At 50.5% G+C, this 13,074-nt stretch overlaps 1 protein-coding gene across 1 annotated transcript in view; it reads left to right on the forward strand.

The window, feature by feature from the left end:
* Nucleotides 1-13,074, forward strand: part of COL26A1 (collagen type XXVI alpha 1 chain) — a 164,323-nt gene that overhangs the window by 58,805 nt on the left and 92,444 nt on the right. The gene's annotated exons all lie outside the window — the stretch shown is intronic.

Consider the following 13,074-nt stretch of genomic DNA (forward strand, 5'->3'; position numbering starts at 1 on the left):
GGGTGGAGGAGAAAAATGAGGGGCGAGGGAATAAAAACTGGAGAATAGAACACTCTTCCCAGAAGTTTTGCTGTGAGGGAAGCAAGAAATGGGGCTTGGATGCTGGAGGCGCAGCACGAGGCCCAGGGAGGTGTTTTGGTTGGTTTTTAAGACAGGAGACACAGGAGCATGTTTGTAAACTGCCAGCAATGAGGTGGGAGAGCGGGGAGGTGGCTGGCGAAGATGGGCGGAGGCCAGCCATAGGAGTAAAGAGCTGGGGAGCCTGGGGCTGGGTGTGGGTGGCAGCGGGGGAGGTGGGAAATGAGGGAGTGGGGCGACTGGGGTTTGGACCCCAGACAGGAGTGGGGGCGCCTTGTCAGAGCAGCACTAGGAGAGAAGGCCGGGGCGGGGGCCCCCATCCCCCGTGCAGGTCCAACCACGGGACAGCCAGGCGGTCTGATTTCAGTGCTGACTCTCCAGCCACCCACGAACACATCACTGTGGCAGGACCACAGTGTCCTCATCCCAGAGCCTGGGCACTTGAAGGTGCTCAACAAATGTTCATTAGGGAAACATATCCATCCTCTTAAATAAAGAAAAAAAAAATTGTATTACAACTGTGTCTGGTGTGGATTTTCCCATTCTATGATTTTTTTATGTAGGATTTTTGTAATGTGTGTGTGTGTGTGTGAGGGGTGATGGCACCCAAAACTAATGTTCACAGACAAACATGAGACCTGGAGGACTGAGCCTGGGGCCCAGTCTGTCCACGCTAGTGTGGAGCCGGGTCCTGTGATGCCTGCTCTGGCTTCAGGACCTGCAGCCCTGACTCAGGTTTCTCTGAGCCTGTGTTTGGTCTGTTTAGCTGTTTAGTTCTGAGTGAGCACTTAAGTGCCAGGCACTAGTGTGCAAAAAGATCAGGACCCCTCCCTCTCAGAGATGGGGGTAGGGTGGGGGCGTGAGGGTCATGTCCATCCAAGACTCACAGCCAATGGGGGGAAGGGTGTCTGTGCTGTGAGCCCTGGTTCTGGGGCTTCCCTGGGGGACACTTGAGCTGAGATCTGGGGAAGCAGGATGGGGAGAGGTAACAGCAGGACCGAAGACCCTGGAAGGGGCAGTCTCCTCCTTGGTGGCCTCTCCTTCTGGCTTGTAGTGAGGGGGCTGGACCCCGACCCTTGCCCGGAGGGCCCTCAGAACCAGTCCAGAGAATGAGGGGTGCTGCCCGCTCCCCGTGCCTCAGTTTCCCTACCTGGGAAATGGGGATAAACGGCCCCATCTTGCTCCGGGGTGGGAACCACAGCCCAGGCCTGCAGCCAGATGTCGGCGTGTTGTCACCCACCGCGCTTCCGCCCTCCAGAGCCCCTGGTCAGCGGCTAGACGCGGTGATCGCAGGGCCAGACAGATTCGGAAGGAGGAGCCCCGGGGCTGCGGGGGTTAAGTTTTCCTCGGCCTGGTTTCCCTGCCCTCAGCTCTCTGCCTGGCCCCTCCGAGCTCTTTGATGGCATTAGAGCCAACCTCTTCCAGATGTGCTGAGCCGAGGGGTTTGCCGGAACTTCTGCCTTCTTCATTCCTCTCCGCCAGACGGCCCCCTGCCAGCCAGCCTCCCACCTCGGGCTGGGTTGCCTGCAGCCCACAAGGCCACAGGAAGTCCTGGAGTTAGTGCTTTCTTAGAACGTGGCCTTCTTTCCTGCCCCTCCTCAGCCAGCCTGGGTGGGTCCCCCGCCTCGGCGCTCCTCCCCCGCAACCCTCCCCACCCCCCGCCCCATCATCTCCCGTCCCCCACCAGTAGACTCTGGTCCCGGGCTTAAGTGAGAGCGACGACCTGGGTGGGGGACACTGCCCTCTGGGCCTGCTGTTCCTTGGGAACGCCTTGGCCTGGAGTCTGGGGAGGCCAGCGCCCGGAGGACCCTGCCTCCTGCCGAAGAACTGCGGTGGGACCGCCCCTGCCCCGCCCCCTCCCCGCCGGCCCGCTGCTATTAATCAAGAGATTAATAATCTCCTGCCTCCCTTTCTGAAACCCCCACTCCCGTTTCCTGTTGAGTCTCCAGGCTGTCTCGGTACCTCCCAGTCTGGTCCTCCTCGCGGTGGTCCCCGGTGTCGAAGCGGGGTCGGGGCAGGAGCCGCGGTGCCCAATGAGGGAGGGGGCGCCTGCCTCCCCCAGATGAGGTCATTGGCCTGGCAGAGTCATCCCCAGCAGACCCTGCCCAGGACGATGGCACCCACTCAAGGGCCTCACAGTGCTGTAGGGACATCGCCTTTGGAGGCCAGAGAGCCATGACCTTGGCTTGCATACCTCCAGTGACGGGCATCTCATCTCTCTCCAGAGGTCTTCCTTCATATTCCCTCTCATATGATCTTGGGCACCCAGGGCCGCCTTTGGGGACACACAGGACTCATCTGCCCCCCCTAACCAGGACAGTCTTTGAGCGGCTGCTGGAGGACTGTGGCCAGGTGTCTCCAAGGACCTCATGACAGCTCTGCTCACTGAGTGGGTCCCAGGGGGCTGCAGAGGGCAAGGCCCTCCTCCAGTTCCTGCGAGAGAACATGGGGTCCCTTCAGGAGATCAGGTTCGGTCCAACCTCTGCCACTTTATAACCTGGAATCTGACCCCGTGCTCCTCTTTGGCCTCAGTTTCCCCTCTGCCGCCTGCAGCCATTCATCCCTGCCCGCCCCACACCCTTTCTCGGCCAGCACCCTCCTGGCTCGCCTCCCCACCTCCCATCTCTTCTGTCCCATCCGGCCTCCATGCCAACGTAAGTGGGGTCTCTCTTGATAGCAGATCTGATCACGATGTTCCTCTGAGCCAGAGTGCCTGGGTGGCTTCCCCATGGCTGGGAAGGGTGGTCTCCCAGTGGGTACACGAGACTCTCTTGTCGAGGGGTGGAAAAACCACATCAAATCTCCTGTTTATTTTTTAATCTACAAAATAAGAGAGAAATTAAGCTTTATATGATTTTTTATGTATGCAAATATGGTAAATAATATGTGTTTATATACATGTATAAATTAATATGATCTCATGCAGGCTCAGAAATATTTTACTGATCAGCATCCGTGGATGCCTGGAGAGCACGGCCAGTCTCCAGGGACGCAGTCCAGACTCTTTGCCTGCACTCCAGGTTTTCACAGCCGCCCCGAGTGCTGTCTGCCTGTTAAAGCATTCTGCCCCAAACACCATCCAAATCTCCTAGTTCTCCTGGTGCTGGCTGCCTCCTCACCTTGTCAGCTCAGCAGGCCTCGCTCCAGTCTCCCCTCACGTGGGCAGTCTTTTCTGGGCCCTCCTGGTGGGTGGAAGTGGCCATGCCCAGCTCCCCATCCCTGCATCCATCAGTTTCCACTAATGTCACCCTGAGCTCCTCCTGGGAGCTACCCTGTCAGTTAGCAATGAAGTTCCCAGCCTGGGACTCCATCTGGTGCAAATTATTCATGGATTGTTTCATTCATTCCATCAATTTTTACTGAGCACGTATGATATGCCAAACCCTGAACTAGGCCTGGGGGTTAGTGGAGGAGACAGATGTCAGACAAATGATCGCCCAGGTGGGTGTATACTTATAAGAGTGATAAGAGTTTAAGAGAGAAGTCAGGGTTCTATGAAGGTTCTATGACAGTGAAAGTCAAAGACTGTGGTGGAGTGGGCGGAACTGAGGGATGGGCTGATCAAGGAGGGCTTCTCGGAGGAGGCGGCACTGGGGGCTGCATTGGTGTTAGTGGGTGTCTTGGGCAGAGGGAACAGTGGATGATGAGCCCTGATATGGGAAGGAGCCCTGTGGGTTCAGAAATTCAAAAGCCAGTGACTGCTGGAGATCGGGGGAGGTGGTGAATGTGGGCATGAGCAAGGGTGGGCAGCCAGGAAGGACAGTGGCCAGATCTTAGAAGTCTAAGTGGTCATACTAAGGATTTGGTTTTTGTCCTGAGATTGAATGGAAGCTGGGAAGGGTTCATGGAGGAGACCTCTGCTTTGAAAACATCACTGGAGCCAGCTGCTGAGTGGAGGATGGAATACCAGGGGTGGGGGTGGAAATTGGGGCATCAGTCAGGGCCCATTGCTGCTGTCTGGGAGGGTGTTGATGGAGGCTGGACCAGGGCAGGGTGAGGGAGTGCAGTGGGCAGGTAGTATCTACTTGGTGGAACTGATCTCCCTGGACTCGTTGATAGGAGGGGCCAGAGAAGGGTAGGGTCCAGGTTTCCATGGATATTTGTTGAGTGAATAACCACCCCCTGGGGAATATATGTCCCTGAATGTGCCGAGTGGCAGTGAAGGAACTCTCAGGATCTGCCCTATGGAGAGAGCTAAAACAGAGAGATCAGAAGTCCCTAGAATTAGTCTGTCTTGGGAAAAAACAGCAACAGCAACAACCAGGGTTAGTGAGACATAGACGGGAGACTCCACATCATATTTGGAGAGTCCCAGCGTAGCAAGAGATCTGTATGCCGCTGCATCTTAGCCCAGACTTCACAGCGGGCTCAGAGAGGCAAGGACAGACTTTACAGGGGGCTCAGAGAGGCAGGACTTGCTCAGTCAGTGGCTCACAGATGGTCAGGGATGCATTGGGATCAAGTGTTGGTGAGGATGTTTTAAACCATCCAGTCTACTATATTTCAGTATGGCAGCCTGAGCAGAGGAGTACAAATACCTAGGGATAAATTTAACAAAAGATGGCACTCTGCTGAGAAAAATTATAAGAAGACATATTAATGGAAACTTATGCTGTGTTTGGGCTTCTCTTGTGACTTGGATGAAGAATCCACCTGCAATGCAGGAGACCTGGGTTCGATTCCTGGGTTGGGAAGATCCCCTGGAGGAGGACCTGGCAACCCACTCCAGTGTTCTTGCCTGGAGAATTCCATGGACAGAGGAGCCTGGAGGGCTAGAGTCTATGGGGTTGCAAAGAGTTAAACATGACTGATCGACTAAGGACAGCACAGCATCTGCTGTATTTATGGATAAGAAGCCTGGAATTATTAACATGCCAATTCTCTACAAATTGATCTATAGATTCCATCTAATCTTATCAACATTATAGTGGTTTTTTTTTTTTTTTCAGAAATTGATAAAGACAATTGAAAAAGGCAATGGGAATATAAAGGACCTAGGTGCCAAGACAACCTTGAAGGAGAACAAGATTGGAGGGTTTACATTACCATATTTCAAGACTTATTAGTAAGCTACATTAATTTAGACAATGTGGTTTTGGTGTAAGAATGGACAAATGGATCAATGGAACAGAATAGAGTCAAGAAATAGACCCACATTTAAACACTTATTTGATTTTTTTCAACAAGGCACTGCTGCTGCTGCTAAGTCGCTTCAGTCATGTCTGACTCTGTGCGACCCCATAGATGGCAGCCCACCAGGCTCCGCTGTCCCTGGGATTCTCCAGGCAAGAACACTGAAGTAGGCTGCCATTTCCTTCTCCAATGCATGAAAGTGAAAAGTGAAAGTTTAGTCTCTCAGTCGTGTCCGACTCTTTGCAACCCCATGGACTGCAGCCTACCAGGCTCCTCCGTCCATGAGATTTTCCAGGCAAGACTACTGGAGTGGGTTGCCATTGCCTTCTCCACAACAAGGCACTAAGATAATTTAATTTTAGTGGGAAAATTTAGGCAAAAAGGTCTTTTCAACAATTGGTGCTGTAGCAAGTGGACATTCAAATGGAAAATAATGAACTTTGACTCCTGCCCAGCAGGTAGTAAAATTTAAAAAATGGTAATTGAACTTGATAAAAACTTATAACTGATCAGTAAAGATATACTTTAAGAAAATGAAAAGGCAAACCACCAGCTGGGAAAAAGCATTCAGAATACATACATTTGAAAAAGGTCTCTCTTGTATATCTTACAAACTGATAAGAAAGACCCAAAACCCAATTTAAAAGTGGGCAAAAAACCTGAGCAGATACTTCACAAAAGGAGATAAATAAGTGGCAAACATGAAAAAGTGTTCAACTTTGGTTAAAACTATAATGAAAGAGTTCTGCGTACACCTTGAAGTGAAGTGAAGTCGCTCAGTCGTGTCCGACTCTTTGCGACCCCATGGACTGTAGCCTACCAGGCTCCTCTGTCCATGGGATTTTCCAGGTGATAGTACTGGAGTGGATTGCCATTTCCATCTCCAGGGGATCTTCCCAACCCAGGGATCGAACCCAGGTCTCCTGCATTGCAGACAGACGCTTTACCATGTGAGCCACACCTTAGAATGAGTGAAATGAAAATGACTGACAGTATCGAATGTTAGCAAGGTTATGGAGAAACTGGAACTCATAGACTGTTGCTGGGCCTTGTTCATCCAAATAGGTTTGGGAGATGTGTTTGTAGCATCTACTGAAGTTAAACATATATCCGTCCTATGGCCCATCAATTCTATTTCTAGGTACATACCTTAGAGAAGTGGAAATTTGAATAAAAACACTCATCACATGTTTATTCATCACCAGTGAAACTGAAAATAACCCCAGAGTCCATGAACAGGAGAACAGATACACTGTGGTATGTTTATGTAATGAAATATTATTTAGGAATAAAAGGAAACAAAAGATGCTACCCTTAACAATACAGATGAACCTCACAGACATGATGGTTGAGAGAAAGAATGCAGACAAATGAGTGCATGCTGTATGATTCCATTTATATGAAATTCTACAACAGGCAAAGCTAATCTCTAGTGAGAAGTCAGAAGAATGGTTATGCCTGGGGGCTAGAGAATCAACTTGGAAGGCGTTCAAAAGGACTTTGGAGCAATGGGAATGTTGGTGTATACATAGGTTCAGAGTTCATTGAGCTAAACACTAGATTTATCTACAGATCTTCCTTGACTCACAATGGGGTTACATCACCACAGACCCACTGCAAGTTGAAAATACCTTAAGTCAAAAATGCATTAACCTATTGAACGTTGTAGCTTTGCCTAGCCTACCTTAAGCATGCTGAGGACACTTCCGCTAGCCTACAGCTGGGCAAACTCACCTAACACAAAGCCTGTTTTATAATGAAATGTTGACCATCTCATGTAATTTATTACATGGGAGTGAGAAGGTGAAAAGTGAGAAATAGAATGGAGGGTACTCACCGTGAGCATACACCGCTGAAAGCACTTTGAAGAATGACGGCAGCACTCAGCTAAGATTAATCGCTGGATGATGCGGAAGCTACAGAGACAGGGTGGTCCATTCCTCTCTTTGGATGAGGCTCCAGAATAGCTTGGGAGAAGGCACAACATCCTTCCACCATTGCTGATGGCAGCAAACGTCTCTGCCAGTTTCTTTGCTGTGAACTTTCCCGGTGCCCTGGGCATAACTTCTTCCTCTGCCTCAACTTCTCTCCCTCTTTCTTTCTCCAGTTTGAACAACTCCTCACTGGCAAGTTCTTCACCCTCGGTACCAACAAGCTCACGAATATCCTCTTCTTCAAATGTCCAATTCTAGGTGTTTCCCAAGCACTCATATCTCGGGACTGTTTCATCCACAACAGAATCTTGGTTAAAACCTTTGAACATGTTCACATATGTCTTTAAAACTCTCTGCAAAATGCAGTTCACTGTTCACTCATTGCTGTGTGACTTCTTCCCATGGGCAGCGATGGATGGTCTGGGTAGCATGTTTAATGTTAAAACCTTTCCAAAACTCTCAGAGCGTTTGACCAGTTCCCATTGCTTCAAGGGCCTGCACAGACATTTGGTGTCAAGAGTATGGTTTGAATGTAGCTGTGGTGCCTTGGTCCTTGGGTGGAATGAGTACACTTGTGTTCACTGGCAACTACACAACCTTGACATCAGGATGCCTGTCCTGATATGCTGTGGATGCCCCGGAGCCTTGTCTGAGATCAGCTGAATCTTGAATGGGATGTTGTTTTGCCTCCAATATTCTCTTGCCTGAGGGATAAAATACTTCAAAAGCCAGGCTTCAAACAATGCTAATGTCATCCAGGCTTTCTTGTTATGGCGATAACAAATGGGAAGTGAATGCCTGGTTCACATACTTGAATGCTCTGAGGTTCTCCCACTGGTAGATTAGGAAAAACTTTCATTCGAGCCCTGTGACTTTTCCACCCCCAAAGCAGCCTTCCACGCGGTCTCTGAAAGCCTTGAATCCTGGCATTGTCCTGGACTCCTGATGAATGTATGTTCTGTCCGGCACACAATTCCAGAACAAGCTCATTTCATCGACATTCAATATTTGTTCTGGCAAATATTTCTCATCCACAATTATCCTCTGCAGCTCTTCTTTAAAAGCTTTGGCACCTTCAGTATTGGCACTCGCTGCCTCACCACTGACTTTCACATTATGAAAATTATGATACCTTTTGAAGCATTGGAACCAGCCATGACTTGGTATAAACATGTGCGTTACTTGTAGGATCATGGGCATGGTTTTTTAGTGTATTGAAAGACGTCTTGCGTTAGCCTGGATTGTCAGTTGGCTAAGTGGTATGAGCTTCTGAACCTGGTCTTCCATCCACATGGCAAGATAGTTTTCTTTCTTTCCTTTTTAAATATTCATTTGTTTATTTGGCTGCGCCAGGTCTTAGTTGCATCGTGCGGTATCTTTGATCTTTGTTGCAGCATAAGGGAACTAGTTGCCTGATTAGAGATGGAACCTGGGCTCCTTCTTTGGGAGCTTGGAGTCTTACCCACACTGGACCACCAGGGAAGTCCCTGTAAATTATATTTTAATTAAAAAAAAAAAAAGAAAACGAATCCATTGCAATGCGAGGAGTGAGCTAAGCGCTTTCTTCCCTGGCACTTACCATCGTGTGTGTTGGTCGCTCAGCTGTGTCCGACTCTTTGCGACCCCATGGACTGTACCTGCCAGGCTCTTCTGCCTGTGGAATTCTCCGGGCGAGAATACTGGAGCGAGTTGCCATTTCCTTCTCCAGGGGGGTCCTCCCTACCCAAGGATCGAACCTGGATCTCCTGAATTGCAGGCAGATTCTTTACCATCTGAGCCACCAGGGAAGCCCCACACACAGGCACATATTCACACCTATGATACAGAATTTGTGCCGCCAGCTCTCGCACAGGGAGCTCTTGCTGCCTCCCTCATTCTTGTAATCCCAGCGCTGGGTATACAGCAGGCACCCCGCATGTAAAGCCAAGCTCTGTGCAGGGTGTGGGGGTGCTGAGGAAGGAGCCCATCTGCTCTGGCCAGGACTGGGGGTGTTTCACAGGGAAGAGGACGTTGGCGTCACACCCTGAAGGCTCCTGGGGGCTTTTCTCTGCAGAGTACAGGAAGATGGGCCAATAGGCAGAGGAGCCTGCACGTGCAAAGGCCAGGAGGCAGGAAGAGCTGCTTGTTGTGCTGTGGTGGGAGGAGCCTTGGCTGGTGGTTGTGCAAGGAGGGGAGGGGAGGATGCTAGGTGGGGCCTTATTCCCTGACCTGGAGAGTGTGGTCTTTGGTCTATCGGAGCCGTGGAAAGTTTTGAGAGAGGTCAGCCTGGCTCGATCCCTGGGTTGGGAAGATCCCCTGGAGAAGGGAATGGCAACCCACTCCAGTATTCTTGCCTGGAGAATCTCATGGACGGAGGAGCCTGGTGGGCTACAGTCCACGAGGTCGCAAAGAGTCGGACACGACTGAGCGATTTCACTTCACTTCACTTCAGCCACAAAACAGAATCATTTTATAAAGATCAGTGGATCTGTGAACTGGACCCCAATGGAAGGGCTGGGAATTCTTTATGGACGTAGGAGGGCAAAGTGACGGGAATAAGCCCAGGGACACTTGCACCTGCCCTGGGCATTCAGGGGAGGGTGGAGGAGCTGAGCCCTGGCCTGCTAGGCTGGTGAAGCAGCGCCACCTACTGGCAGGCCCTGCTCCTGGACTTCACAGCCATCCAGATGCTTCTGGTCCCACATGGGACAGACCAGCCCATGGCCCTTGCTCGGAATGAGGGGCAGAACAAGACCTTCTCTGGGGACTGAGCTCTCCCTCTGGATCAGAGGCCACGCCTCAGTACCTTGACCAGATGCAGAGAGGAACAGGGTGCCCTGGTACGGCATGCACACGTTAGCATTCCTAAGTTCTGCCAGTTCTGCCTGGGTTTGGAATGTAGTTCCACCACCTTCTAGCAGTGTGACCTTGCAGAGTTACTGAAGCTCTCAGTGCCTTGGTTTCCTTATCTGTGGATTAGGAATGGTGATAGCACCCCCTGTTAGGGTTGTTATGTGTCAGAACAGTGCCTGGTACATGGCAAGCACTCAAAGCTCTCATTGTATCTGCTATCACTTTGTCACCATCATCACTCAAGGCACACAGTGAAGAGCTCTTTGGAGGGCTCCCGGGCTGGAGGCCGAGGGGCAGCCTACAGCACAAGGGGCCTGGGGGCAGCCATGGCAGCTGGAGAAGGGCTGGTCCCCGGGGCTAAACAGCTCAGACTGTCTCCTGACCACAGTGGGGATGACCAAAGGGTGTGGGCCAGGAGGAATGAGGTCAGGTCTGTATTTTGCAAACCTAGCATCTACACATCCCTTTCTGCTGTCACATGTGCCCTTCCATTGAGCCTCATGCCCAGCATCTTGGTCCTCAGCATGCAAACCAGGAAACAGGCTCAGGGAGGTTCCGGAACATGCGCCATTCCCATCGTGAATTAGGATCAGGACTCTAAATTCTCAGCTGGTGCCCCCTCTGCCCGGGGCTCCATCTACCCCTTGGTGCTGTGGTTATGGGAGGAGTTCCGTCGCTCTCCCAGCCCCTCTTAGCCAGAGCAACAATCTGCCTTTAAGAATTAACTTTAGAACTGAGATTGGGCTTGGCATGCAGGCGTGTGTGCCAAGTCACTCCAATCGTGTCTGACTCTTTGGGACCCTGTGGACCATAGCCCACCAGGCTCCTCTGTCCGTGGGATTCTCCAGGCAAGAATACTGGAGCGGGTTACCATGCCCTCCTCCTGGGGACATTGGCATAAATACACTATTAATGTGTAAAATGGATAACTGGTGAGAACTGAGGGACTTCCCGGGCAGTTCAGTGGTTAAGACTCTGCCCTTTCAATGTGTGGGACATGGTCAGGGAACTAAGATCCCATACGCCATGCAGTGTGGCCAGAAAAAGGAGAACCAGTTGTGTAGCCCAGGGAACTCTACTCAATGTTCTGTCATGACCCAAATGGGAAGGAAATCCAAGCAAGAGGGGATGTATGCTGACACATATATGAATCAGTGTGGCTGATGCACTTTGCTGTACATTGTGAAGCAGCTATGGTGGTCGTTAGCCGCTAAGTTGTGTCCGACTCTTGTGACCCCATGGACTGTAGCCTACCAGGCTCCTCTGTCCGTGGGATTCTCCAGGCAAGAATACTGGAGTGGGTTGCCATTTCCTTCTCCAAGGGATCTTCCCGACCCAGGAATCAAACCTGGGTCTCCTGCATTGCAGGCAGATTCTTTACCTACTGAGCTATCAGGGAAGCCCCAAAGCAACTATATACTCCAACTAAAAAAAAAATGACATTTTAAATTGAAATTAAAGCATCTTCCTTTTCCCAGATGGGCCTGTTTCTGGCTGGGAGATCTGCAGCAAGAAGCAGCTGTGAGAGTGTGCGTGTGTATGTGTGTGTGTGTGTGTGTGTGTGAGTGTGTGAGCATGTGAGTGAACGCGTGGGTGAGAAATGGCGTATGTTTCTTATCAGTTCAGTTCAGTTCAGTCACTCAGTCATGTCTGACTCTTTGCCACCCCATGGACTGCAGCACGCTAGGCCTCCCTGTCCATCACTGACTCCCAGAGTCTAATCAGACTCATGTCTGTTGAGGCAGTGATACCATATTTCTTATGCAGACAGTCTATCTGGACTCCTTGGACCCAGGCTCACCTACCCCGCTGTGTCTCACCAGGTCCCCTGCTGTGAGGAGTGGTGACATTGACTGGTCCTCTGCCCTCCCACCCCCTACCCCAGTGGCCTATGCCAGCTGCTTCCTGAGATCTTCTTGCCATGGATCTGAGAGTCCCCAAGGCCTGGGTTTGCCCCTGGGCACCTCTCCCTGCAGACTCCTGTCCCCTCACTTCGAAGGTTCCAGCCCCTGCCTGGCTGCGCCCTGCCAACACTTCCGCCTCCCCTATCCCCAACTTAGAGCTCCAGGGGGAAGCGGCTTTGCTGGAATGTTTATGAAACACAAGGGAGAGGATTTTTTTTTTTTCCAAAGAAAAATTTGTGTAACAGGATTTTTCAGATTTAGCGCACTATTTCTGAAATTCGAAACGTGACTTATGTGTTTTCCTGTCAACAGTGTGCCTAAAAACATCACGCCTGCTGCTCTCAATTAATTCATAATTTTCCCATTCATGATTAAGTTGCTTGGTGTCAGCAGATGCAAGTTCTGTGAAGTCACGCAGTTTTGCTTTCAAGAGGAAGCTGTGCAGACTTCATCAAGCCGGGATGGAAATTGAATCATAAAGCTGGACTTTTGCCCCTTGTGAAAATCAGTTATATGTATGTTTTCTTTTTTTAAAGTATAGTTGATTTCCAGTGTGTAAATTACACTGTTTCAGGTGTGCAGCAAAGTGGTTCAGTTTTATACGTACGTGAGGGTGCTCAGTCGTGTCTGACTCTGCGATCCCATTGTAGCCCGCCAGGCTTCTTTGTCCATGGGATTTCCCAGGCGGGAATACTGGAGTGGATTGCCATTTCCTGCTCTGTGGGATCTTCCCAACTCAGGGATTGAACCCCCTGTCTCCTTTGTCTCCTCCATTGCCAGGCGAAGTCTTTACCGCTGTGCCACTTGGGAAGCCCGTACATATATTCTCTTTCAGATTCTTTTCGCTTAGAAGTTATTACAAAATACTGAGTGTAGTTCCCTGCGCTATACAGTAGCTCCGTGTTGGTTATCTAGTTTATTCGTAGTAGTGTGTATCTGTTAATCCTAAACTCCTAATTTATCCCTCCATCCCCTTTGTGTGTGTGTGTGTGTGTATGTGTGTGTTAAGTTGCTTTGTTAGGTCCAACTGTTTGTGACCCCATGGATTGTAGCCCACCAGGTTCCTCTGTCCATGGGGTTCTCCAGGCAACAATACTAGAGTGGGTTGCCAGATCCTTCTCCAGAGGATCTTCCCTACCCAGGGATGGAACCTGGGTCTCCCACATTTCAGGCAGATTCTTTACCATCTGAGC

This window comes from Budorcas taxicolor, chromosome 2 (genome assembly GCF_023091745.1).
Source record: "Budorcas taxicolor isolate Tak-1 chromosome 2, Takin1.1, whole genome shotgun sequence".
NCBI classification, from domain to species: domain Eukaryota; kingdom Metazoa; phylum Chordata; class Mammalia; order Artiodactyla; family Bovidae; genus Budorcas; species Budorcas taxicolor.